This window comes from Chelonia mydas, chromosome 8, assembly GCF_015237465.2.
Source record: "Chelonia mydas isolate rCheMyd1 chromosome 8, rCheMyd1.pri.v2, whole genome shotgun sequence".
NCBI classification, from domain to species: Eukaryota; Metazoa; Chordata; order Testudines; family Cheloniidae; genus Chelonia; species Chelonia mydas.
The window spans coordinates 1,773,215-1,801,102 of NC_057854.1; the positions used below are offsets into that span (position 1 = coordinate 1,773,215).

The 27,888-nt window shown below is 52.1% G+C and overlaps 1 protein-coding gene across 12 annotated transcripts in view; it reads right to left on the bottom strand.

Annotated features, from left to right (window-relative positions):
- HRH2 (histamine receptor H2) overlaps positions 1 to 12,174 on the bottom strand; it is a 28,529-nt gene extending 16,355 nt beyond the window's left edge. For 4 of the 12 annotated variants that reach the window (XR_006283301.1, XM_037907452.2, XM_043521001.1 and 1 more), the window contains exon 1: positions 10,730 to 10,867. The gene's annotated coding sequence lies outside the window, so the exon portion shown is untranslated. Of the gene's footprint in view, positions 1 to 59; positions 262 to 985; positions 1,056 to 9,121; positions 9,250 to 10,729; positions 10,998 to 11,485 lie in introns of those variants that run through there. The other 8 variants (XM_043521002.1, XM_043520996.1, XR_006283302.1 and 5 more) reach the window with 7 other exon arrangements.
- Between the last annotated feature and the right edge of the window lie 15,714 nt (positions 12,175 to 27,888).

The window sequence follows — 27,888 nt, forward strand, 5'->3', positions numbered from 1 at the left end:
TCCCGCTGCCGGCCGCTTGGGAAGCGGGGGACCTGGGGCCGGAGCCAGTGCTCGCTTACGCTGCTGTTAGCTGCCGTGATCCGAAGTCAGTGGAGCTGCACCGGTATCAAATCAGCGTAAGACAGGGGAGACTCCGGCCCGGCGGCTGGAATCCAGACCCCAGATCTTGCTCTCCGCCCTGCAGAGCACTAAATGGCAGGTTTCCAGGCCGGCAGCAGAACGGACCTTTGTGTTAAGGGAAGGCTGGTCTTTGCTCTCGTTTTGCTCTGAGCAAGAAAGTTCATCTTTAAGGAGTCAGGATGTTGTCCCTGGCTGGTTCTTTGAACCATCACCACCCAGTAACTTCCCTGCACCTCCCAAGCCCTGAGCTGGCACCTAGGAGCGCCCGACCCAGCACCTCTCTTTAACTGAAAACAATCCCCTTTGATCTGCATGGCATATTTCTGGGAAGTTCTGGGTCGGAGACAGGCACGTCAGTGCCTGCACTCCCAAGGACACGTCTCAGAGAAGGAAACTGTCGCCTATTTGTGCTTGGAGCGGTCTCCCTCTCCAGTACTGCTTCCAAGCAGGCTCTTCTGCAAAGCCTTTCAACAGCGACTCTGACAGATGCCCGGGCACCCTCCTCCAACACACACACACACCTGCTGCCCTACATGTGCCCCTCAACTAGTCTGTCCGGATGAGAACAATAAAGTCCTTTGGGGGAGGCGCTTGCATTCTTTCCTTCTGCCTTGCCAGCACACCATGCATACCACGAACAATCAGCTTCTCTTTGTAACAAGCGAAATCATTCTTCCCTTCCCCTGCAGGGCTCAGTCAGTAAGAATAATAAGTGTGAACTTAAAAAACAAATTGGATTTCCTGTGAACCTAATCAACCCTATCAAGTAACTATTCCCCTGAGACTCACCCTGGGCGAATGGACTCATGCAGTGCCAAGGTGGTTCCTGGTTGTATGGATAGTCTGCACATTAGGGTTTCGTTACCTGCAGAGGGGGCAGCCAAGTGCTTATTTGCAGGTGTGCATGTGAAGGTATTGCATGGAAAAGCTGACACCGCTGGGCAGAGCCATGCACCAGGTCCGGGAGGCTCGGAAAACTCCTAGTGTTCAGCAACCCGAAACGAAGCCACAGAAATCGTGAGGTTGGCTTAAAAATGCTAAATCTGGGGGGCCTTGTTGTTTGCCTCCTGCCTTGAGGGGTCACATTTTCAAGCTTTTGTCCAAGAACACTAGGGCAAGAAATGGCCTTAGTTAAAAACGAAAGTGGAAATTCTCCCATCAGCTCACGACGTCAGCAGCTGGGGCTTGAAGAGAAACACCAAGTGTTGCAAGAGTTGGCCACCCCGCCTCTGCCAGTGCACTCCAGTCTTCGCTTGCAGCTCCCACTAGCTGGATCATGAGCTTGAGCAAAGGCTACCTGCCTGCGTTACACTCCCCCCAGACATGACCACATGGCGCAGTGACACAGCACAAGACACGGCAGGCTGGATTCTGCCTCTGAGTTACACAGGTGTGAATCAGGAATCATGCTATTGGAATCAATGAAGTTACACAGGTGTATCACCCGTGACGACAAGAGCAGAACCAGGCCCCCCAGCTTACAATCATGTTAATGCCACAATAACGGCGCATAGTTAGAGACGACTGTAACTTCTTTTAATAAGAGTCATGTGGTTTTGTGATGTGGTCTAGTGAAGTCCTGCCAGTGAAATGGGTAAAGTCTCTTCCAAACAGTTTCTGACTATTCCCAGACTACTGCACTGGGCAGCACAGCATGCGGAGGAGGTGACCAGCCCTCTGTGGAGAAAGAAGTGGTTCGGGACTATTTAGAAAAGCTGAACGAGCACAGGTCCATGGGGCCGGATGCGCTGCATCCGAGAGTGCTAAAGGAGCTGGCGGATGTGATTGCAGAGCCATTGGCCATTATCTTTGAAAACTCATGACGATCAGGGGAAGTCCCGGACGACTGGAAAAAGGTTAATGTAGTGCCCATCTTTAAAAAAGGGAAGGAGGAGGATCCGGGGAACTACAGGCCAGTCAGCCTCACCTCAGTCCCTGGAAAAATCATGGGGCAGGTCCTCAAGGAATCAATTCTGAAGCACTGAGAGGAGAGGAAAGTGATCAGGAACAGTCAGCCTGGATTCACCAAGGGTAAGTTATGCCTGACTAATCTAATTGCCTTCTATGACGAGATACCTGGCTCTGTGGATGAGGGGAAAGCAGTGGACATGTTATTCCTTGACTTTAGCAAAGCTTTTGGCACCGTCTTCCACAGTATTCTTCCCAGCAAGTTAAAGAAGTATGGGCTGGATGAATGGACTATAAGGTGGGTAGAAAGCTGGCTAGATTGTCGGGCTCAACGGGTAGTGATCAATGGCTCCAAGTCTAGTTGGCAGCCAGTATCAAGTGGAGTGCCCCAAGGGTCGGTCCTCGGGCTGGTTTTGTTCAATATCTTCATTAATGATCTGGAGGATGGTGTGGATTGCACCCTCAGCAAGTTTGCAGGTGACATTAAACTGGGAGGAGAGGTAGATAAGCTGGAGGGTAGGGATAGGATACAGAGGCACTTAGACAAATTAGAGGATTGGGCCAAAAGAAATCTGACGAGGTTCAAGAAGGACAAGTGCAGAGTCCTGCACTTAGGACGGAAGAACCCAATGCACCGCTACAGACTAGGGACCGAATGGCTCGGCAGCAGTTCTGCGGAAAAGGACCTAGGGGTTACAGTGGATGAGAAGCTGGATATGGTCAACAGTGTGCCCTTGTTGCCAAGAAGGCCAATGGCATTTTGGGCTGTATAAGAAGGGGCATTGCCAGCAGATCGAGGGACGTGATCATTCCCCTCTATTCGACATTGGTGAGGCCTCATCTGGAGTACTGGGTCCAGTTTTGGGCCCCACACTACAAGAAGGATGTGGAAAAATTAGAAAGAGTCCAGCGGAGGGCAACAAAAATGATCAGGGGGCTGGAGCACATGACTTATGAGGAGAGGCTGAGGGAACTGGGATTGTTTAGTCTGCGGAAGAGAAGAATGAGGGAGGATTTGATAGCTGCTTTCAACTACCTGAAAGGGGGTTCCAAAGAGGATGGCTCTAGACTGTTCTCAGTGGTAGCAGATGAGAGAACAAGGAGTAATGGTCTCAAGTTGCTGTGGGGGAGGTTTAGGTTGGATATTAGGAAAAACTTTTTCACTAGGAGGGTGGTGAAGCACTGGAATGGGTTACCTAGGGAGGTGGTGGAATCTCCTTCCTTAGGAATTTTTAAGGTCAGGCTTGACAAAGCCCTGGCTGGGATGATTTGATTGGGGATTGGTCCTGCTTTCAGCAGGGGGTTGGACTAGATGACCTCCTGAGGTCCCTTCCAACCCTGATATTCTGTGATTCTATGAAACTCTATTATGATTAAAAATCAAACAAGAGAATTACACTCGGATGAAAGATCATTTCTGCCGGCGTGTGGCTATTTTATAAATAAGTCCCCACAAGAGTCCTGTCTGAGCTCAGAAATACCATTACCATGAAAAGGAAGCAATGTTTTCCTTGCGCTGTCTCGTGTAGTAAAACAGAAAACAACCTTCTCTTACTGAACTGTCCCCTGGGAGAAGCCAGTAGAAGGGTCTGTGTCTGGCTGGCTTGACAATCTCTAAACAATGAAGTGTCCTTCACTTGGAGAGCAGAAATAGATAGGGTAAAGATAACACTAATAAACCCCAACAACACAAAAGAGTGCTTGGCAGCTGATCATCATGGGATTTGTCTCCAAAGCACTTTGAAACTTGAGCTAATGGACCCTTGCAATCCCCTGAGTGGCAGCCAAGCAGCATTATTTATCTCCCCCCAGAAGGGGAAACTGAGGCACTGGGGCAGGAAGCAGCTCCCATTTGTCCAAAGCCACAGAGGAAGTCAGAATCAGGATTAGAACTCAGGACTTCCCAGTTTCCAACCCTAGGATTCACCTATTTCCCTCCCTCCCTCCCAGGAAATGGTTTGTATCACTGAATATTTAAGAGAGTGGCTCTCAACCTTTCCAGACTACTGTACCCCTTTCAGGAGACTGGTTTGTCTTGCGTATCCCCAAATTTCACCTCACTTAAAAACTACTTGCTTACAAAATCAGACATAAAAATACAAAAGTGTCACAGCCACACTATTACTGACAAATTGCTGACTTTCTCATTTTACTGTATAAAAATAAAATAAATCTACTGGAATATAAATATTGTGCTTACACGTCAGTGTATTGTACACAGAGCAGTATGAACAGGTCATTGTCTGTATGAAATATTAGTCTGTACTGACTTCGCTACTGCTTTTTATGCAGCCTGTTGTAAAACTAGACAAGTCTCTAGATAAGCTGATGTATCCCCAGAAGACATCTGCATACTCCCAGGGGTACGTGTACTCCTTTTTGAGATCCGCTGATTTAAGAAAAAGTGAACGTGGGATCTCACACATTGCGCAGTGACCCCCTTTCCTCAAGGCTTTTCAGACGGACTGGGTTTGAAGAGGACAATACGTCCTCCTTCCTTCTCTCCCCAGATGGGTATGTTCCACATGGAAACGATCAGGGGCCTGGAGAGACTTCCACCTGCGGACAGAATGAGAGACCCAGGCCTGGGGCCTGGATAACTCCACTGAAGCGGACAGAGTTACCAAGTGTAAATGGGAAGAGGCTCTCTGCAATCCATGCACGTGCAGAGAGCACAAAGACCTGGCCCCAGAACCCCAGTTACTGGAGAAGCCTTGGAAAGTTACTGCAGAGATGAAGCAAGAGCAGTAACTCCAGGTGTTTAAATGTGCCAGATCAGGGAGATGATTGAGGTAAATTTTCATGCTCCAATTCAATCTCTCTGCCAGGAAAAAAACAAAACAGATCCAATTAAAATGTAAAATTCATAAAGAGATGCTTTATAGCACTGGCAGTAGGTCAAAAATACCAGAGCCAAGCACAGGGCGGGGTTTGAGAGATAAGATGAGTAAATAATTCACAGATTTCTTGGTGCTGCATGATGGAAAAATGGAGGCCGAAGCAACGAGCTCCGGGCCAGGGTGCAGATAGGGCAAGCGTGCTGCACCTGCGGCCCAGCTCGGCGTGGGCCACGTCCCCGTTCTCCCCAGGGAAACGATCTGGCTGTGGGGAAGACGCGGAAGGGAAGATTCTGTAGACGTATGAGAAGGCGATGAACGGGCCTGCATGGCACAAGAGTGGGAGCTCAGTGCATCGAGCGAACCTGGGTGCGAAGATTAGCCCTTTCATCCCAGAGACACACCAGGGGCGTGGCAGCAACACCCTCAGCCCTTGGGTAGGGGGAAGAGCATCTCTGATCATGTTTCAGAGCTGTACTGGCGAGCGAACAACGTTCATCATCACAGCTTCTGCAGAACCTGCCATTCCAAAGAGCTCTATGGATGTTGATACGCAGCTATACATGGTGACCACTTCACCTGCCACTGAAAAGCAGCCTTCTCTAGGCTGGAACACTGCAGCTTTTTAACAGTGCATAGCAACAGCATGCAGTAAGTTTAAGGCAGGAGCAAAGCACTCTTAATAACAATCTACCTGCTGACTGGTGGGAGGGGGAGGGTGGCTTGCTCCTACCGAAAGGTTTTTCCAAGGGAAAAGCTTGTTTTCCCTGCTACCAACAACCAACTGGCAGTGGCAGGATAAGTCAAATTCAGTGTGCCGCACTGAAACAGCATGTACGTGTGTCACACCCCGTTATCCACTAGAGGATAATACCCTACTACTGCTAGCAGCTAACAGAATTACTCCTTCAGCTCAAGCAGGAGAGGGTGGTGCTGAAGGGACTGAGTTCAAACCCTGCGGATGACCTGTGCAGAAGCCGTCATTACATCAGTGCCATGAAGACAATTGACAAGGAAGTTAGACTCTGAATATCCAAGAGGCCTGTAATTAGTTCAGCAGTGTGGGGAATCCAGCCTAGGCTTGGGGAGGCTAGATTAGGCTGGCATGGGGTAACCTCCTCCTTCCCAGACCAACATTTCAGCTCCACCCGCCTTAAAGCTGCAGCTCCATGGATGTATGGGCTGCTGACCTGGCTGTTAACATCTTTTAACAGGTTCATCTCCGGTGCTTTGCTAATTAGTTCAGGATTACAAACGAGAAGGCGAGTCTCCTTGCTTTGTTAATTACATTCCTGCATCAGAGTGGGAGCAGAACACATTTCACAATGCAACCAGGAAGGAGTTGGGTCTCTCTAACCTAGGGGAAGCCAATGTCCCTCTCTGCTACATGAGAGCCTCAAAGGGCCAGCGTGCCAGCTAAGCATGCAAAAGTTCAGGGCTCTCGATGCTCGCAGAAGGGATGGGGTGGAAAGCACCTCTCCCAGGCACAGCTGCTGGGCGCCCCCGGTAGGCAACACCACATGCAGGAGCGCAGGGGGAAAGGCACTGCGCTCACTGGTTCTTGTGCACTGCCAAGCCTTGGATTGCACCCAGCCCTGGCACAGAGGCGCAAGAAGAAGGGAAGGCTCCATCCAGCCTGCGGCATGAGCACAGGCCTGCAGCGGGTACCCGAATCTCTTCCGCAGGGCAATTTCCTGAGAACGGGCTCCCTGTCAGAATGACGGGGAGAGTCTCTGCTCTGGGCGGGGTCACAGCTGTTTCCCATCCCAACGACACTGGAAAACACAGAGCCAAAGAAGAAAAGGGAGATTCTGGAATTCAGCGGGTGTCCCAGGAAAGCGGTGGGGCCTGGGCAGAGTTTGGGCCAAGGATATTTTCATTTCAACCCTCCTCTGCATCCCTACAGAACCTACGGATCTCCTGGCTTGAACCTGGGAAGCTGGACTGCAAGCACCGGGCCATCACCTCCTCAATTCAAAGGGCCCAGAAAAGAGCAGGCAGCTTGAGCCGTCCTCCAGGGACATGGGAGTTTGCAGGATGCAGCTGCTTGGAGCTGTGAACCCCAGGGAGGAAAGCCAGCACAGGAAAGGCAGCCTCTTCCCCTCCCTGCTGTGTGATCACCCCGTAGCTGTTCCCCATGACTCTCCCTTTGATCCAGGACAAGTCACTGAACACTCCCGGCCCTGCGCACACAGGGTGGCTTAATGGGGGAAGGGGGTCAAGGAGAAAAGAATGCAGCTGAGGCTGCCAAATGTGAATTGCTCACAACACATGCACTTAAGCCACTAAGTCAGGTATTATTTGTGTAAGCAGGGGACAGTCCCGCTATTGTGGGGAACTTTCCTGGCTTCTACACTACGATCTGAGTCCTCGCTCCCTCTTCCTTTACCCAGAGCCCTGCCTGACCTCGAGGGCTCCCCTCCCACTCTCCTGTGGGCCAGAGTCCTCGTAACCCCAACAAGGCTGGGCCCCGGATTCCTGGGGAGCTCGACCCCCCACCTTGTCATGGTCACTTAGTGGGTGTCCCCACTCTGGGTGCTCTCTCTGCATTGGATGCTTCCCTGACCCGCTGATCATTACCTACGGCTCTAAGCAAACACAGTTTATTAAACAGCAATCCATGTAACAAAATAAGGGAAAAATGGGGAAGGTTAAAGGAAAACCCGTCACCCCGCTCTGTGGCCTGGGGACGTCACAGCCAGCGTCTCTGGGATGTCAGGGCAGTTCAGTCTGTCCCTCCCACGTCCCAGGCCTCCTGCTCTGGCCCTGGCCGAGCTGCAGGGAGGCTGCGGGTCGGACACTTGCTCTGGCGGTGGCCACATGCCCTCAGGCTCTAGCTGGCAGGACCCTTCTTCCCAGTGTCGCCCCCGCCCCATCAGGGTTACGATCCCCCCCAAGGTGGCCTGCAGAGCCTCTTGGCTGGGGTGTCTCCCTGCGCTGGGCCTGCTGCCCAGGGTCCCCCCTCGCTCTCCCCAGCTGCTCACCACACCCAGCTCTGGATGGCTCCAGCCCCAGCACGGCGGCTGCTGCTGCTGCTCTGCCTCCAGCCCCCTGGGCTGCTTCTCTGGCCCCTCTGGCTCCGGTTGCTACAGCTCTGCTCCCAGGGCAAGTCTGCTCTGTGGGCTGCTTCTGTGACTCTGCTCCCAGCACGGACCTGCTTCGTGGGCTGCTTTTCTGGCCCCTCCGGATCTGGTTGCTACAGCTCTGCTCCCAGCACAGGTCTGCTCTGTGGGCTGCTAATGTAACGCTGCTCCCAGCCCTGACCTGCTTCCTGGGCTGCTTTTCTGGCCCCTCTGGATCTGCCCAAGCTCTGCTCCCCGGCTCAGGTCGGGCCCCTACTCTCTCCTTAGCTTGGCCCCACTCTGACTGACCCAGACAATTCCAGCTCGCAGGGAGGACAGGACCTCCCGGCCTCCTGACTCCCTCATTAGCCTGCCCGCCCTGTCAATCAGGCTTAGGGTGACCAGCTAGCCAGTGTGAAAAATCGGGACGGGGGTAGCGGGTAATAGGAGCCCATACAAAAAAAAGGCCCAAATATCGGGACTGTCCCTATAAAATCGGGATATCTGGTCACTCTAATCAGGCTAACCTGGAGCACTGGCCTCTCCCCATTGTTCCTGGGGACTGTCAGTCTCAGGGTCTTGATTTCCCATTGACCCTTCCCCTTTCTTTTGGTACTGGGAGCTAGCAACCAAAACACCCCACTGCCTGTTAGTAAGGAGACAACAGCCCCTTACATTTGTGTGGTTTGGAGGTAGAGAGGGAGCCTTGGTTTCCGAGTGCAGCAGGCTCCCTTAGGGAAACCTTCTCAGAGCAGCAGGGCCTTGGCAAGTACTCCAGCTCACTCAGAGGTTCTCTCCCCCACTGGGTTGTGCCAGGCTAATGGTTAGCTGTTGCCGGATCAGGAATGGTGAATTGGACAGGGGAATCAAACTTCAAGTACAATGTATAGCCCCGTCCTGGGAGGATGGGCCGTCCCCGGGGCAGAGACCTGCGGGGTCGGTCTTTGGTGTTGCACTTAGTCAGTTGCACATTTTTAAGCAAGGGTCATTAACCGGGGACATAACGGAGGGGCCTGGCGGATACTCCCTCCCTGGAGCTCTGTAACTCTCTTTCTAATAGACCAGCTCTAGCTCAGCCAAAAACGATTGGGCTGGCGGCAGGAATCCGGGGGTGAGGTCCCCTGGCCCGTGCTCTGCAGGACCTCAGAGCGGGTAATCACAACAGTCCCTTCTGGCCTGAAAGATTGAACTGACCCCAGAGCGGTGACTTTCCGTGGGTCTCACAGGAACCCTTTGACAGCACTGTTTCCAGCTTCCTGACCAAACCCTTTGTCCTTCTCACATCTGAACAAGACTTGAATTTACCACCACCAAGAGATCTGAAAGAGGATGTCAGCAAAAACAAAATCTCATGCAGCTGGGGTGGAAACCGCTGTCTCCAGCTGCTGGTCAATGTCACAGGGTCACCTCCACGCTGAGCCCTGCTACACACATTCTCAACTGCCCCAACCAGCAGCCTTTTGGCAGAAATCCGCCAAGGGGCTTTGTCAGGGGACAGCTCCCCTCCCTTCCACTGCTGGCCCACGTCTCCCCATCGCTGCTCTGTGCAACTTTCCTGCACCCCCCCATGGGACACTGTGCAGCTCATGGCCCCGCCGCAACCCAGCTCCCCTCCACGTCCCTTCTGCAGGGCCACTCACCCCACCAGTGCTCTCTGTGCAGTTCCTGCATGGTGAGCTGGGGAAAATGGAGTGGGGCAAGAGAGGATGAGGAGGGAGCTGGGGTGGGGGATGATCTGGGACGGGGGATGATCTGGGACACACTGGAATCCTCCCCCTGCCGAGCACCTGCACAGCGGCCATACACCCCCTCTCAAGTCTTTCTCTCCCCCACCTGCTCAAGCCCCTCCTCGGCAAGCTCTGTGCCCCAAAGGCAGGGCCACCCCCAGGGCCCCCAGGGGCACTGCAGGGAGCCGGGGCTAGAGCAGGGCGAGGTGCTCAGACAATCACAACACAAAGAAAAGCAAAAACAAAACTCTGCCCCGTTCCTGTGAGTATTTCACGGGGAACAGAAGTGGCTGCTGGCTTGGAGCAGCTCCCCTCCTCCAGGGACCCCGGCAGTGCCCGGGGGAGGTTAGCAGGATGTGTGGGCCCGACGGTTGTTTCGCCAGAGGGCTGTTGTGGGCACCCTGGCCTTGGCACAATGCTCTAGGGGAGGAGGGTCCCAGCTGGCGGGGGGCCAGAGGACCCCAAAGACATGGGATGAAACCCCGGCCAAGTGTCCGTTCGAGCCGAATGTTCGGAGGGCTCCTCTGCCCAGGGCAGAATCGGTTTGTCGTGGACAATGCTGCTGTGGCCAGTGGGGAGACTCAGCTCAAAGGTGGGGCGTAGCGGGGGAGGGGAGTTAATCTTGCTCCATGGGCAAATCTCAGCCCAGCCGTAAACTAGAGTCGGGGCTGATGCCACCCTAACACCCCCATGGCAAGCTCCCCTCCCGGGGCAGCTCTGGGAACTCCCTTTGGGGCGCATGCCGGGGCAGGGGTGCAAGGCGGGGGGGGGGTCCGGGCCGCGGGACCCGTCTCTGGGGTGTCGCAGGCAGCGGCACCCAGGGGTGCAGAGCACCAGGCTCTGCTGGGCCAGACGTTGGGGGGTGGCTGCGGAGCTGGGGGGCTGATTCTCCAGGCGGGGGGGGAGGGGCAGAAGGAAGTGCAGGGTCCCCGGCGGCGGGCTCCGTCCTCTCCCCCCGCCCCGGGCCGAGCCCAGGGCTTTGGCCGGCCCCGACACTCCGGGGATGGGCTCGGGGGGGCGAACGGGACCGAGCCCAGCCCCCGCTGCCGCGCGGACCGCCCCGCGGAGACCCTACCTGGCTGCCCGCGGACCCGGGGCGCTGCTGGCCGGCGTGGGGCGGGCGGGAGCGGGGCGCGGAGCTCGCCGCGCTCCCGGCTCCGCGGCAGGTTTGAACTAAGCGCAGCGAGCCGCGCTCCGCCGGGAGCAGGGCGCCTTCCCCGCCCACGTGATGGGGGAGAGGGGCCGAGCCGCTGAGCGTCCAGCGGTGACAGCAGCGCCCTCGCCGGCGGATCTCCAAGCGCCGCGCAGGCAGCGGGCTCCCTCTCGGTACGAGGTGGGTCTGGGTCTGCCCGGCCCAAAGCACAGAGCTCCCGGAGACTCCCGGCGCACGTGTACCCCGCGGAGCTGCGGCTCTGGGCCAGGTCTCACCTCTGGGCCAGCTGAAGGATAACAGCCTACTACTGCTGAGCGCTGAAGCAATTCCTCCCGGAGTGCAAGCGGGAGAGGTCGGGGCTGTGGGGTTGAACCCCTGGTGGAAGGGGGCATTAGAGCGGGCAGTGCCGGGGAGAAAGGTGCGATGTGCCACCAGAGTGTTAAGGTGATTAGTGTGTAATCCTCAAGTGCAGCCCCTTTGCCTGATCCTTCCCCTGCCTTTTCACCAGGCCTGGCAGCTTGACTGGGGTTTCCTGGAGAAATAGACTATTAATCCCCATGCAAAAGTGTCACCTGCAAAGCCCCCCCTGCTGGGGTTTAACACATTGTAGGCAGCCCCGGGGGGTAAAGGCATGCCACTGCCTGGCCTGCGGTAGATAGGAAACATGAATATACTGACCAGATTCCTTTGTACAGATTGCATCACCAAGTCTGAGCTGCAAAGCGAAAGACCCCGTGGGACACCCAGTTCTCAGCTCCTCTGTTCCTCTGCTCAGCTCAGGAACCAGAGGGGTGTGTGGCTTGAGTAGGCAGGTGCCTGCCTGGCCCCCAGCACTGAGTAGGCAGGTGTCACTGAGTAGGCAGCTGCCTGCCTGGCCGCCAGCATGTTAGAGAAGCCTCAGGGCTGCTCTAACCCATGCTTGGGCTGCAGTGGACCCCCATCGGTGAACAGCTGCAGCACAGAGCACTCCAGCCACACATCCTCCCCTTCCTGCCCACCCCTGGTATGCCCCCTCTGTCGAAGGGCGGGGGAGAGGGCTGGGCAGAGCACCATTCGGCCAGTTCTAGGCCAGGTTTGAGGCCCTTGGGACCCATCTCTGTCACACCCACTAGCAGGATTTTGCCTGCAGGGAGCTGGTGAGGCAGACAGCGCGACCTTGGGCTGGGCATGAGCTGTGAATTCCAATCGAAGGGCAGAATCTCCGTTCCACGGGAGATGTCGACCTTGCAAAATGTCCTTTCATCCCAGATTGGAACAGGCCATCAACCATTTGACATTTCCCACAAAATTTCATTTAGAAATTTAAGGGAGGCTGGGCCCAGCCTCGCCTGTGACAGATCAGCTACCTCCCGAGTCCCAGCAGGGACTGATCAGGCAGGGAGCAGGGGACTGGAAAAACCAGCATGTGCCCTGTTGGGGGAAGTGCTGCCAGGAATGGAGAGGCTGTGGCAGGAAGCCTGTGGGTAAAAGGGGGAGGTACAGGAAGCAGGCTGGCTCCTGTAGGAGGCCCTGGAACAGGGTGACTCACAGAGAAGTGGCCTGTAGAGTGGAAACCGATAGGCCCTTGCAGAAGACCCTGTGCAGGGGGAAGGGAGGGCTGATGTGCTGTACTAGCTCTTTTGGGAAGAAATAAAGCTGAAGCCCCGAGAAAAGGGCCTGAGCTGGATGCTGGGCGCAGTGCCCCTCTCTCCTGGGCCGAGGGGTCAGGCCAGCAGCCACGGGCCAGACGGAGACGCTTCGTTTGCTCAGGTCGAAGCGCTCCGTCAAAACGCTTTGAAAGTCTGTCATCGGATTTCGATGAAATCGATCCACTCCTGCAAACCGTTTGGAATTCAACAATGTCATGGAGCATTTGCCAGTGGAAGAGTGTTCCCTGGCCAGTGCGAAATGCTCGACACACTGTGCGGGTTGTAGGCAGAGCAATGCCCTGTCCAGGAACCCTCCTGACACGCGGTCCTGAGAAGCTGCCTTTTCTTTGGGAGCCATGCAGTCCCTGCTGGCACGAGTCCCGCCCAGTCCCGTAACGGCTCCTGATGCCCTTGGAGTTGTGAAATAATGTGGCTGTGACAATGGCCTGCAGAGATGAAGGACCATAAGGCTCAATCTTCCCTAGCCCGGCTTCAACTCCACAGCTGTTTGCAATGCCGGGAGACCTAGTGATGGCTGGTTTTCAGCTGAGGACCCTCCTTTTAAGCTGTGTTGACCCGATTTGTTCCCAGCAGCATTAGCTGTAAACCACAGTGTTAGCCTCAACGGGGTTTTCAGCTGCCATGATCTAGTGACAAGGAGTTCCACAGGCTACTTTTGTGTTGTGCAAAGTATTTCCTTCCATCGGTTTTAAGTGTGCTGTTTTTCTGGTTGTTCTTGTGCTAGGAGAAGGGCTTCAGAGGAGCATCCATTCATTACTGTCAGTCCCTCAGGTATCTGTTCATTTCCTCCCTGCTCCAAGTAGTCCAATCTTTTCAATCCCTGGCCCCTTGGTTGTCTGTTATAGCTTTCCCTGAGTCTGACTGGCCAGTCCCTAGAGGAATTAGAGGTCCTTTCTACAAGTTCTGAGGTCCTGTCTGCTTTGGAGTTTTTACTGTGTTTAGGAGCCATGTTTAATCGGGGGTCAGAAGGTCCTAACAGGCTGGGCTGGCCTGGGTGGGGCAAATCAATGCTTGCAAGTCATTGGCTGGCCTGGAACTGATCTAGAATTTCATTCCAAACCAGCTCACTCTGGCCAGCCAAGCCGGGCTAGCAAACCAGGTGAATGTGGCCACAAGAACAGTGCACAGGATGCTTGGGCTGTACCTTCAGTAGGCAGCTGGTGAGTTATCGACTGCTGCTAACACAAGGCCTGGCCAGTATCTTCACCTGGAGCCCATTCAAATCCCGTCGTATCCAGCTAGACATGGGAACCTTCCTGAGAGCCTCTCTTCATGGCCTGGCACAGACTGGCTTTATGAGACCAATGAATTGAGGATGCCTCTTTCCTTCCCGTACTCATCAGTACGCTCTGTTCCTTGCAACAGGAGCCCCACGGCCCCACTCGAGCCCAGCATCACCCTACAGCCTGGGGGAGGGGATTACAAGCCTATGGGGGATGGGATATGTTCCTGGGCAACTTTGTGCGGATGGCTGCTCTCTTGGGCGGGAACAGGCTGCAGGGTTCCCAGCTCACTAGCTACAAGGGGTGGCTGGAGCTGGGCTCTGGTGCTGCTTTTCACTACCAAGCAGGTGAACCAGACACTGGAATCTCATCTCCAGCCGCCTTCCTGGGACAGGCTCTGCAGGGCAGGGCAGCGGCTGGCTGGGCGTGGCGCAGGGTCATGGCTCACGAGTTTCTAATAAGCCATACAACCCAGTGGAGTCCTGAGTCTGATCTCTCTCATCTCCAATAGTATCACCCCTGCTTTAGACCAGTGCCAGCTAGAGGAGAACCTCACACTGTCTGGGCTGAGGTCTGCTACCCGAGGAGGCCTGATTCTGGCCAGCTCAAAGATCAGCCCCAACCCCTCTTTCCCCAGTTATAGAAGATCTTCCACATTGCTCCTCATAAACCAGAGGCTGCTATGATCACCCCAAGCCTCAGATCCACCCCCACCCCGCCAAGGATCAGACACTCAGGCTGCTGGACAGAAAGTTACCTGTCCTTACTGCGTCCATGGAGTTTGCTTCCTTTTAAAGCCATTAGCAAAGCCCCAGCCAGCCACAGCATCCGGGCTGAGCACTAAAAAGGATTAACAAAGTGCTAGCCAGCAGCTCAGCTACAAAGGTGCAGGCAGGGCGCATCCCCGCTAGGCGTGGGAGCCAGCAAGAAAGGCCAGACTGTTCAATCAAGAAGCAGGCATCACGCGGGCTGGTTAACTGAATAACCTCTGCTCCCCGCCAGGGCCTGCGCTGTGCAGTATGCGGCTTCTGTTCTGCTTGGCACGCGTGTGACAGGCGTGGCTTGGAGGGGGCTGGAAGGGCAGTTGAGTTCGGGGGGAGAATTAAGGAAAGGCTCTGCTGAGCCCAGTCAGAGCTGAGCTGCTCTGAGGGCTACGGGGTTAATCCAGAAGAGATAGCCGTGAGGACAGGCATGCCCAGGTGGAAAGATCCGGACACACACCTGCAGACAGACACACAGACAACCCCCTCTCTGCCACACACACACACAACCTGCAGACCCACACTGAGGAGGGCTGGATTTCACGGAGGAAAGCGGGAGCCCATTTCTTCAGGGGACTTCCCAAAAGCGTGTGAGAAACTGGAGAGACGCTGCCAAAAATAACCCATTGGAAAGGGCGCATTCCGCTCCCCCATCCCGGGATGCGCAGTCGTGAGACCAGCGCCCTCATTAACTGACGCCAAGCTGTTTACGGGGCACAGATGAATTACCCTGCCCTGATGGCACCTTACAAAAGAGCGTGTATAAATGAGAACCACTGGTGCAGAAAACGCATCCTCGGCTTGTAAATGAGACGGGACTTTGTGTGTGTGTGTATGTGTGCGTGTATGTGTGTGCGTAGGAGCGTGCACAAGGAGGATGGGTACTTGGGCCAGCTGATTTCACATGGGGGTATCCTGGGAACGTCTCGTGAAGCCCAGCTGACAACAGCCTGTTGTCAATGTATATAAGAGCTCAGAACGTATGATGGGGGAGGCAGATGGTGTTTGGTAGAGGGGACCATGTGCAAGGTTCCATTTGCAGCTCTGCCAATTCACTGCAATCCTCCCGCTATTCCAACTCCTAGGATCCCCCGGCAGCCCTGACCTGCAGCCCCTTGCGCTCTTTCTGGTCCTCTGAGATCTTGGCTGTGGCATTGTCAGACTGTGAGGAGTTTCTGTGACGTGGGCAAATGTCCACAAGGGACAAGGGTAGGATCCACCAAACTGACAGGTCGGGGCTATCCAGTTAGTGCACTGAGGTCTGGGAATAAACCCCAGTGAAGTCAATGGGAGTCTGTCCACTGAGTTCACTGGGCTTTGGATCAGGATCCTAACCGTACCACTACTTAGATTCATGGATTCCAAGGCCAGAAGGGACCGCTGTGATCATCTAGTCTGACCTCGTGCATAACAGGCCAGAGACCTGCCCCACCATAATTCCTAGAGCAGAGCTTTTACGAAAACCCTTGATTTAAAAATGGTCAGTGACAGAGAATCCACCACAACCCTTGATAAATTGTTCAGGTGATTATTTACCCTCCCTGTTAAAAATCTACACCTAATTTCCAGTCTGAATTTGTCTAGCTTCAACTTCTAGCCATTGGATCAGTCTTTCTCTGCTAGATTGAAGAGCCCAATACATAAATCTGTTCCCAATGTAGGTACTTACAGACCGGGATCAATTCACCCCTTAACCTTCTCTTTGTTAAGCTAAGTAGATGGAGCTCCTTGAGTCAATTGCTATAAAGCAGGTTTTCTAATCCTTTAATCTGTCTCCTGGCTCTTCTCTGAACCTGCTCCGGTTTACCAATATCCTTCTTGAATTGTGGGTACTAGAAGTGGACCCGGGATTCCAGCAGCAGTTGCACCAGTGCCAAATGTAGAGGTAAAATAACCTCTCCACTTCTATTTAGATCCCCTGTTTTTATGCATCCCAGGATGGCAGTTGCCCTTTTGGCCACAGTCACACTGGGAGCTCGTGTTCAGCTGGTTCTCCACCATGACCCTCAACTCCTTTTCAGAGTCATTGCTTCCCAAGAGGGCATCCGCCATCCTGTACATAAGGCCAACATTCGTTGCTCCCTGATGTATACATTTAGCCACATATTAAAACACATATTGTTTGCTTGCACCCAGTTTACCAAGTGATCCAGTGACCTGTCCTCTGCATTATTTACCATTCTTCCAATTTTTGTTTCGTCTGCAAACTTTAGTAGTGATGATTTTATGTTTTCCTCCAGCCAAGTTAAATAGTGTAGGGCCAAGAACCAATCCCTGTGGGACCCCAGTAGAAACACAGCTGCATGATGATAGGTCTCAAAATGTAACTATAAGCAGAGAATCATCAGCCAGTTTTAAATTCATTTAATATGTGTCATGTTAATTTTTTACAGACAAGGAGGGTGAGGGAATATCTTTTATTGGACCAACTTCTGTTGGTGGGAGAGACAAGCCTTCAAACCACACAGAGCTCTTCTTCAGGTCAGCTCTGTGTGGCTCAAAAGCGTGTCTCTCTCATCGACAAAAGTTGGTCCAATACAAGATATTATCTCACCCACCTTGTCTCTCTAAAATCCTGGGACCGACATGGCCACAACTACCCTGTATACAACATACGTTAATTTTATATCATTCTCATTTTTAAATCAAAATTTTGTTTGGTACCATGTCAAACGCTTTACAGAAATCTAAATGTATTACATTAACACTATATTACCTTTTCCAGTAAACTTGTAATCTCAAAATATATATATATGTGTGTATATATATATATATATACACACATATCACATTCATTTGAGAGGATCTGTTTTCCCTAAACCTATGTTGATTGGTGTTAAAATTACATTACCATCCTTTAATTTTTAATTAATTGAGTCATGTATCAGCTGCTCCATTATCTTGCTCAGAATCAATGTCAGACTGACAGGCCTATAATTACCCGGGTCGTCCCGTTTACCCTTTTTAAATATGGCACAACATTAGCTTTCTTCCAGTCTTCGGGAACTTCCCCAGTGTTCCGAGTCTTATTGAAAATCAGCATTAATGGTCCAATGAGCTCCTGAGCCAGATCTTTTATAACTCTTGTAGGCAAGTTATCTGCACCTGCTGATTTAAAAAATTCCCTTAAATGATGTGACTAGCTGCAGGTATTTGAGCACCTATGGATAACTTCCCTATGTGCAACATATATGTTGCATCTTATGTTCATTGTGTATCTTGTATCCATTCAATTACAATTGTGCTTGCAAGAGAAACCCAGGGCTGGGATTCACTATAAGCAGGTAGAATTCTCAGAGTGGCCTTGTACAAAGGGGTGCCTCAGGCTTCAGTGTTGACCAGGCGAAGTGATAAATTGCAAAATATTTTCTGCTCCCTATCTTCCAGTATCTGGAACCAGTCCAAAACCTTTGGGCTGTGAATTCTCCCTGATCAATTAATTATTGCAGATAGAGAATTTGCTAAGCAAGAAGTGGCTTTTAATTTGGAGCAGCTACTCACCTATTCCTTGCGTAGCTCTTAATCTGGAGAAAATGCAACTGATCAAAATTAGGAGGCTTGAAACAGATGATCTTAATTTAGAGGCAATGTTTGCTGGTTTGACAAAAAGAGGAGTGTGCTCTCTTTTGGAGAATGCTTTCTGCAAAGCCCAACAGCTTGGCGTCAGAAGGGACCGCTCAAGAACAATTCGAGTAATGAGAGACAGCTTTGCAAAATTCTCTGAAAATTCCTGATAAACGTGCTTGAGATAATCTAGGCAATGCTGATAACGGTATAACAATTTATTTCCCCATCGCCCGGCTGACTGACCCTGTTGGCCTGGTGCTACACTGTGTTGGCCTGCGATCCCAAAGCTAAGGAGGATTTGGCTGGGAGCCTGCTAATGAGAGCCCAGCTGGTGGGTGGGAATGATTTTGGCGATGCCTGCTGAGTGCAGTGTTACGGGTCACTGTGCCGCTGGACGTGCGGTCTTTCAGTGACGATATGAAACCAACGTCCACACAGGCCGTGGTAACTCACCGTCTGACAGTGTCATGTGCAAATTTTGATCGAGACAATTATTTTTTGCCCACATGCAAGTAGTTATTATTTCCAAGTGTGCACAGTGCATGACAGACAATCAAACGGGCAAGTCCCTGCCCTGAGGAGCTTGCAATGTAATGCCGGATTCTGTAGCCCATGCTCACGGTGAGTATGCGAGAAGTCCCACTGAATATAAATCAGATCAAGGTCAACAAGAGATAGGAACAGGAGTGTATGTGAGAGTTGGAAGTGAGGGACTTGGTGTGAGAAAGATAAGGGTTAGAGCGGTAAAGTTCCCTAGGTAAACTATTGTAGGAAGCCCACATGCTTTGAGTTGTGTGCACAGATCTAAGATGTTTCTAGCGTTTTCTTAAATAAATGGACGACATTACATTAACTGTGAGAGGAGTACAGTCTGCCAAGAGAGCGGAGTAATAAAATGGAGATCAGTGTTGGCAGAATAACCAACAAGCTAATCTTCACTTCCTATGCTGTACCGTTATTGTGTACCGATAAAACAATTGCTGGGTTGCATCCACAAGTGGCTGCACTTCAGTGGTGAGTAAAGTGATTGTAGTGTGTAGTTTTGGGGAGCAATATAGCTCAAGGGCAGCATCGGATCCCCTTTAAAGTCTGATACTTGTATCAATCACAGAGAATTGGTCACCATGTGGTGGTGTCGTATCACGCACATTCTCCCTTCGAGACCAAATGCCTCTCCCGATAGCCCCAGGCAACAGCTTCGGCCTTTACCAGGAGGTCCCCACATGGCTCGGCCTCAGAGCAGCACAAGGTACTCCTGGAGCGGCCTCGGAGACAAGCACCTGGTCTGCAGTTTGTAGCCTGTGCAGCTCCCGGTGCCCTGCCGTCGCTCCTCCTTCTGCAGATTGGTCTTGCCACATCTCCGCAATGGGAGAGACGATCACCTAATAAAATGGGTTCGGTCATTAGGGATTCCAGGGGCAACAAGCACCATGGCTTGGGAAGGAGATCTTTAATCAGCACCTTCCAGTCCAGCTGCACTCCAGCACTGGGTGATTCAGGGCCTTTCTACACTGCAGCTGAAGACTGTGGCTGGCCCGTGCCAGCTAACTTGGGCTTCCCGGGCTGGTTGATTGCGGTGTAGACGTTTGGGCTATGCCTGCGGCCCGAGCTCTGAGACCCTCCCACTTTGCTGCAGCCTACATCTACACCGCCATGAGACAGCTCCTTAGCCCGAGCTCCATGAGCCTGAGTCAGCTGGCCCAGGCCAGCTGCGGGTATTTAACTGCAGCGTAGACAGACCCTGCGTGACTGACGGGTGAGCTAGCAACACCAAGCACTAGTCCTGGGTGCATCTGAAATGCACAGACACTAGAACAGGTCAGGAAGGTTCTAACGACCCTCCTTTTCCCCACTGAAGAATGTTGACCTGTCAACACCAAAACTGCTGGTCACTTTTGACAAATCGCCTACTTCAAAAAAAAAAAAAAATTAAAAGAAGTTTTTAAATGGTCAAAATGCCCCATTTTGACATTTTGGACGTGAAACCTTTTGTTGTCTGCTTCAAAAGAACTTCGTCTCGAAATGTCAGTTACAGTTTAGTTACAGTGGGAAAAAAAGTCAAGTTCAAAATGTTCAGAAACGAGCAAAACGGCACTTTTCGATTGACGTGGCTCCGCATGTTTGTTTGTTTTTTCCAGATTATCAGGTTGCGACAATGTGAGAGGTTTTGCCCCAGTTCAGGAGGGGAAACCAGTTAGAAATCTCAGATACTCACAGGCTGGGGAAAGACTTTCCTGCCCTGCTCTAATGCGTCTATCAGAGAGATCCAAAAAGGGGAAAGGGCCCCCGGGGCCTTAGCCTGCTGGTGCACACGAGGCGAACACACCAGAAGGAAATCTTGCTCTGTTTGGGGACTGGGGTCAGAGGACGAGGAGCCCAGTGCTGAGGAGGCTCAGCTGGAAACAATCCAACTTGGCTCACTTTGAAAAAATACCCTCTGCAGAGTGCAGGTAAAACCGGCTGACAGGGGAAATTGAGCTATTTGGCCTCTAAAATTCCCGAGGCCTCTCAAGCCCATTTGTCCCTTCCTAAAGCTTCCTCTCCGCAATACTCAAGCTATCCTTCCCTTCAGCACTTTGCTGCTTACAGTCCTCTAAGCTGGCCTTAGAAATGCACGAGAAGTGTAATCAAGTGTGGAATATGTCCAGTGATGGTATAGTTTGCTCGCTGCAGGGAGTCTGAGTGATTCAAAGGTATCATGACCCAAGTAAACAAAATGACAGTACAGCTGGAGCCTACAGTGGTAGTCAGTTAGAAATGGGACCTGCTGTATGCTCATAAAAGCATTGGCTGATTACCGCATGCTACGGGCCCAGCTTTGCACTGACGCAGAGCGGGGGCTTTTGCTAGAAAATCTCCCAGGAATTCAAGGAGAAGAGTGAGAGCTACGTGTGAAGCCAAGATGAACAAGGCTGGGGGATGAGGAGGTGCATTTCAAATGCTCCTTCAAGCAATGAAACGTCAGTGCTTTTCTGTGAGCATGAAGAGCCTTGTCTGCATGGGAGGAGGGGCCCTTGCATGAAGGACAGCTATTCCCCTCAGCCGCGCAGACAAACTGCCCCAATCCCACCAGTCTTCTCAAACAGTGACTAGGAAGGGTGCAGTGGTGTGTTAATTTCAGTGGAATGAGGGGGCTGAGAGAGCCAGAGGTGTTGATCCTGTCACTGTACAACCACTGAACAGTTAAACGAGGTTCGGGGGTTCAAGTACAGAGACCTTGGCCTGCTTCGTCCAATGGCAAACACATGAGAAAACTCATGCCAAAGCTTGGAAATGTATTGATTAGGATACAGCAAAGGAAAAGAATCCCAAACAAGGCATAAAGCGTTTTGGAACTGGAACCCAAGGGTTAGACAATACACACTTCATCAAAACCGATCAAAGTCCTTTTCAGAGAAAGGCTGTTGGATAGAGTTCCTTATTTCATCAGTTTTTCAGGGTGGGGAAGAAAGGGTTAGTTTGTGCCGTTGGATTTTAACTCAGCTCAGCTGTAAGATTTATGGTCACGCCTGCTTTTTGGGTGAAATGAGACAATCACTACACTCTTGAATGAATTCACTCAGAAAAATGATAAAAGACAAAAACACCCCATCACCTGTGGGTGAATACTTCTCACAAAGTGATCACTTCATATCTGACCTCTCAGTCCTCGTCCTCAAAGGAAACCTGCACAACACCTTCAAAAGACGACCCTGGGAGCTTAAATTAAAAACTCTGCTAGAGCAAAAATCATGGATTTAATAAAGACCCTGGATTTAGGGCTCATCACAATGATCTGTAACCCAGTAGGCCCCCTTTGTCCTGTGACTGTAGAGATGTTAACAGGCCACTTCACCTTGGTTTCTTGCAACATGTGATAACTCCTTATCTGTTCCACCTCTGTCTAGCGGTGACAGTCCAAGTACCTTTCCCAGACCTGCAGAAGAGCTCTGTGTGGCTTGGAAGCTTCTCTCTTTCACCAACAAAAGTTGGTCCAATAAAAGATCTCACCTCATCCACCTAACAGACAGACACAAAAGGGTTTGGGGATGGGGGAGGAGGTGCAATATCCTGAAAGAACTTCATTGAATTAAATGAAACTTTACTGAATTAAGTTTAGCATCTTTGGGGTTCATTGTATTTAAAATGCAATGGTGTTTTTGTGGAATTGTCTCTATGTACCTGCTCTAGGAGACTGACTAACGCAATTTTTGGAAGGTATTAGGAACATCAAAGGATCTATACCTGTAAAGTGGATTTCCTAGGAAGTACCTGGGGAATGCAAATGACCCACTCCTGGAAACTCCAGATCAAAGAGTCCTGAACTGTATCGAGGGTGGACTAACCATGTTATGAGCATGCCTGTTCTGAGTTGAAGCTGTGATGAAGAGAGAGGGACTTACGTCTCCACCCAGGAGCTGGCAGCCTGAGAGGTAGACCGCTGATGGGAAATACAGGGGCAGTTGCCCTGAACTGTGACAAAGGCGAAGACTCAAAGTGGCTGGTCAATCAGAGACAGATGCTGTGGGCTGGCAGGTCAGACACAACAGCTGTTGCTGTGGACCCTGGCTTGCTTCCCCAGTCTGGGACATCATCTGGCTGGCCTCAACAGGTCCCTGTCTCTCACCGGTCCTTCCCAGGCTGAGCAGAATGGGGTGGGCCGGCCCTACTGGTGCCAGGAGATGCAGCTGGTCTCAGGATCAGGTCAAAAGCTGCAAGAGAAAGGATACAGGGGGAAGATTGAGGTGCGTGGGGGGGGGGGGGGACAATAGAAGGGAACATAGGAGGGAAGGGAAGACAGAGGACAGTCTCATGGATTTCAACCTGGGGTCCTCACTGGGCTGGCAAGCATGGCAACCACTGGTGTGGAGAGCTTTGGCTCTGTTGGATGATCCTTGAGGCTCACCAGTGAAGGGCAAAGTTTCCTGACCAAAGCGGAGGCCTGTTGGCCTTTCCCCACAGACTCCTTCAGTTGGCCACATTTTTGCTCCCCAGAGTTTCTTTCTGAAGGTGTCCCAAAAGTGTGGAATAGGCCAGCACCTCACCCTCCTGCCCACGAGGCCCCGTTTCTGCCAGGCCATTTGTGATCCTTCATTTTCCTGCTCTAATCCCCTCTTGTTGACAAGACACAACCTCCACACAGCCCTCGGGTGAGGGTCAGGGTCAGGATCAGATCAGATCAGGGTCAGATCAGGAGCCCTGGAGCCTTTTCCTGTTTATGTGACTCCAGCCTCTGTCTCCTGGTCATGGCCTTTCTATTGTCCTGGGTTATTGTAACATCTGCTGGACTTTCACCTACATTCCAACACCTGAGGTCCCAACCAGGGTTGGCCTCCTAGACCTCGGTCAATTCAACAGTAGGAACATGGTCAAACAAGGCACGTTTGCAGCATCTGACTGGCTCTGGGGCGAGACCCCAGTCAGCTTGCAAGCTGAAAACACCACACAGAAATAAAGGAGGGTAAAGCAGAGCAGGATTATCACTCAGGAAAGAGATCTTGGAGTCATTGTGGATAGTTCTCTGAAAACATCCACTCAGTGTGCAGCGGCAGTCAAAACAGCAAACAGAATGCTGGGAATCATTAAGAAAGGGAGAGATAATAGGACAGAAAATATCATGTTGCCTCTATTTAAATCCATAGTACCACTCACATCTTGAATACTGTGTGCAGATGTGGTTGCCCCATCTCAAAAAAGATCTATTGGAATTGGAAAAGGTTCAGAAAAGGGCAACAAAAAATGATTAGGGGTATGGATCGGCTTCCATATGAGGAGAGATTAATAAGACTGGGACTTTTCAGCTTGGAAAAGAGACAACTAAGGGGGGATATGACAGAGGTCTATACAATTATGATGGATGGGGTGGAAAAAGTAAATAAGGAAGTGTTGTTATTTACACCTTCTCATAACACAAAAACTAGGGGTCACCAAATGAAATTAAGAGGCTGCAGGTTTAAGACAAACAGGAAGTATTTCTTCACACAATGCACAGTCAACCTGTGGAACTCCTTGCCAGAGGATGTTGTGAAGGCCAAAACTATAAAAGGGTTAAAAAAAAAGCTAGATAAATTCAGGGAGGATAGGTCCATCAATGGCTATTAGCCAAGATGGGCGGGGATGGTGTCCCTAGTCTCTGTTTGCCAGAAGCTGGAAATGGGCAACAGGGGATGGATCACTTGATGATTCCCTGTTCTGTTCATTCCCTCTGAAGCACCTGGAATGGGCCACTGTCGGCGGACAGGCTACTGGGCTAGATGGACCATTGGTCTGACCCAGTCTGGCCGTTCTTATGTTCTGAGGGTTTAATAGTGATCTTTATAGGTAGTTTCATGATTTTTTGTCTGCATTTCTTTTTCTTCTCAGTCTTCACAACCTAAACAGGGTTCGGCTTGGGCCATATGCGGATGGGAGACCTTCCAGGACAAGCACCTCCTACAGGCAGTGCCACTGGTTATTCAGTAGCTGACGATCCCCAGGAGTCAACACAGGCAAGGTGATGGGGTTGCTCTTTTCTGCAGATGATGAAACCAAGGTCCTGGCCGGCCACCCATCCTCAGAGGAGGGCCTTTCAAATACAAAACCAGGCAGGTGTTCAGGAATTAGAGTGGGGCGTACCTGTTCTAATCGGACTGGGATGATTCTTCCCCCTTTCGCCATGGGGGACAGTAGCTGGCAGAAGCTGGCCCATCGCTAATAGCCTGGCCGGGGTGTGGAAGCCTATACAGGTAGCAGGGCTCCTCTCGGGCTATGCGAGGTGCAGATTTGGACTGGAGCGTATATTTTTATCTTGTTCCCTGGTACTTCCTTTCTGGCAGGATCTCTGGGTATGAAGCACTGTTCAGTGCCGTGTCTCAGCCAGTAGATTAATGACAGTGTCTTGGCTTCTATTCCATGCTCAGTAGCAGACAGGTTTTGTTTTAAAGTCATGTTGTGTCCTAAGTTTGTCGTGACAAAGCAGAAATAAACAGCACCAGCCCTTCCCAAGGCTGGATTTGGTCTATTTTTACCCCCAAAATTTGCTGGGACAGGGCGGGAAGGGATCATGAAATGCATGCTGGACTTGTGGTTCTTGGAGTCCCTCTGACTGGTCCAGGATAGTGCTGGAAATGGAAACCTGAGGTCAGTCTGAGGGCATCTTTCCTCCAAACAGTGCAATGATTAGATCAGGGGTGGCCAGCCTGGGGCTCCGGAGCCACACGCCGCTCCCCAGACGTTAACATGCGGCTCCTTGTCTAGGCACCGACTCCGGGGCTGGAGCTACAGGTGCCAACTTTCCAGTGTGCCAGGGGGGTGCTCCTTGCTCAACCCCTGGCTCTGCCCCCACTCCACCCATTCCCATGCCCTCCCCTGAGCCTGCCGTGCCCTCGCTTCTCCCCAGAGCCTCCTGCACGTCATGAAACAGCTGCTCGGGAGGGAGGGGGAGGCGCTGATCGGTGGGGTTGGGAGGGGTGGGAGGCTCTGGGAGCAGAGTGGGTTGCTGATGGGGGGCTGCTGACCTATTACGGGGGCTCTTTGGCCATGTACATTGATAAATTCTGACTCCTTCTCAAGCTCACGTTGGCAACCCCTGGATTAAAAAAAGGCCTGAAACCCAGTCCCATATCCAAAATCTTCAAAGCTTTTAGAAAAGTTCAGCTCTGGAATTTGCAGCTGTTGCCTGATTCCCCAGTGATGTGCTCATGGCTGGCTTGGACCCGGCTCTCTCCGCAGCCAGCGAGAGTGCTGCTATTCATTACAGTGGAAATGTGATCAAGCTTTAATTAGAAAGAAGAGCCATTTTCAGACTGAGAAGTGAGTCTGATGGTGGTTTGGAGAGCAGTGTGATGCCTTTTGCCACCAGTTCTCTTCTCCCCTGCTGTAGGTCCATCGCTGGTCCCCCTTCCCTACACTGGCTGGGCAAGGGCTGCTCAGTTGAAATCTTCCTTTCACTTGCCACTGGGGGATTTTTGGGGCTTCCTGCCTAGAGTTTTCTGATGAAACGATTTTTCATTGGAAAAGGCTGACTCAGTAAGATGGAAATGTTTTGCAAGATCATATGTTCGCTGTTGACAGGACCAGTTTATCTGGCCAAGATTAGCATGTCTGGTTAAAGCCAGAGAGGAAGCGAGACCCCCCAGAATAACCATGTGCCGAGTGACTAGTGAGTCTTGGGTTTCTCCAAAGGTCTCAGTTTCATCCTGATGCAAAATGGAAATATTTTCAAAATCTCCAAAGCGTTCAGGGGATGGGAAAACCATTTGCTGGACAGCTCTGTGTCTGAGCACGTCTGGAGCTGTGCTGGGGGACAGCTCAGGGCTCTGCAGCCTGGCTCCTGGAGGGGGAACAGCAGGTTTCAGTTCCAGCGGGCAGCGCAGGATTCAGCCGCTCTGTGTCTGGGATTCAGCCGCTCTGTGCGGCGTGGGAAGAGCGAGGCAGACGGAGCCACTTCCACCCCAGGATTTCCGCTAAAGCCGGAGCGCTGCTGCAGGCCAGGCTGGGGCATAATAGCCAGCCGCTAAATTTATACTTCTCATTTTTTGGTCAGAAATTGTTACTTAAAGATCTTTTGCTTTATAATAAATTCTTTGTACTTACAAGCCGACACGCTCCTTCTGTTTCTAATTCGCCTTTTCTTTTGTTCCTCCCCTGCCTGGTGGGTGCTAATCACAAGCTCCCTGCGATGAGCAGGCTAATCTCAGCTCAGCATCGCACATTAGACACCTGCCACTGCTTTTCGTCGCTGCCAGGGGCACTGCCTGCCAGCCAGCGAGAGGGGGGCTGCCTGAATAGCATGGGCCGTGAAGCTGGCGCATTGGGCTGCACCCAAGTACCTCAGACAGAGCCAGTTTTTTGGAAGCTGGCAGTGCCGTATGCTGGGGCTCTGGACCATCAACCGTCATCTGGGACACTAAGCAGGACAACTTCAGAGAGGAATCATAAGGCTGGGAGTCTGGCTAATTCTGGCCACACAGATTTGGGCTTGACTGTGAACTAAAGCCGCAGCCCCAAGCTGGAGTGGGGTGTGTGGGGAGTTGGGCCGGAGCCGGAGCCCCTAGGGGAAGGTCTGTCCCATCATCTCTGACAGGCTGAAGGGAGGGTATGGCGCACGGCCCAGCTGTCTGTATTTGCCAGTGTGGGCGTGCAGAAGGCAGGGCCTTGTCCTGACCCTACCCCTCCTCTTCCAGGGATGTTGGCACTGGTACCCATGTGCAGTGTGTGGGCTTCCCGGCCTCCCTGTGCCCACCCCCTGTGCAGGGTGCACAGGGCACTGGAGGCATGGGAAGGCTCTTTCCCCTGGGGCACCAGGGGACACTAAAAGGGACCTATGACGCCATGGTGCTGAGTGAGGATGAATTAGCTCATTGCCGTCACGAAGCCTGATCCAAGCACTAATAGTCAGTACGGTCCCCCACCTATGCACTGGACTGGCCGCAAAGCTGGATGCGAACCGTCTCTAGTCCCTGAGGTCTTCTCTTCCCTGCACCCTCTCCATGCACTCTGCCCCTCACTTCTCAGGCAGGAGGCTCATCAGCATGTGGGGGATGAAGAAAGCCAGTGCCCTTGGAAAAGCAAAGTGAACTCCGCTCTCCCCAGGATGTGAAATTGGCAAGGACACACTTCTCAAGAAGTCTGAGAAGTCCAGGAAAAGTTCCTGCCAGCTGAGAAGCGATCCATTCCTGCTAACTGGGAGGAGACTGTGGTCTGCTGGCTGGAGCGGGAGTGCCAGCAAGAATGGTGGGGACGGTTTGGTTGCAATGAGACTGAGAGCCTGCCCTCGAGAAGTGCGGCGTTCGGAGGAATCGTCCTGAGGGGCTTTGGGGACCTGACTATTTGCCGCAAGCCCTTGAGACATGATCAATTTAGTTGAGTCAGCAGCAGCTCCAGGGTTCCCATTTAGGCAAAAGCAGGAAGTGGTTTGGGTT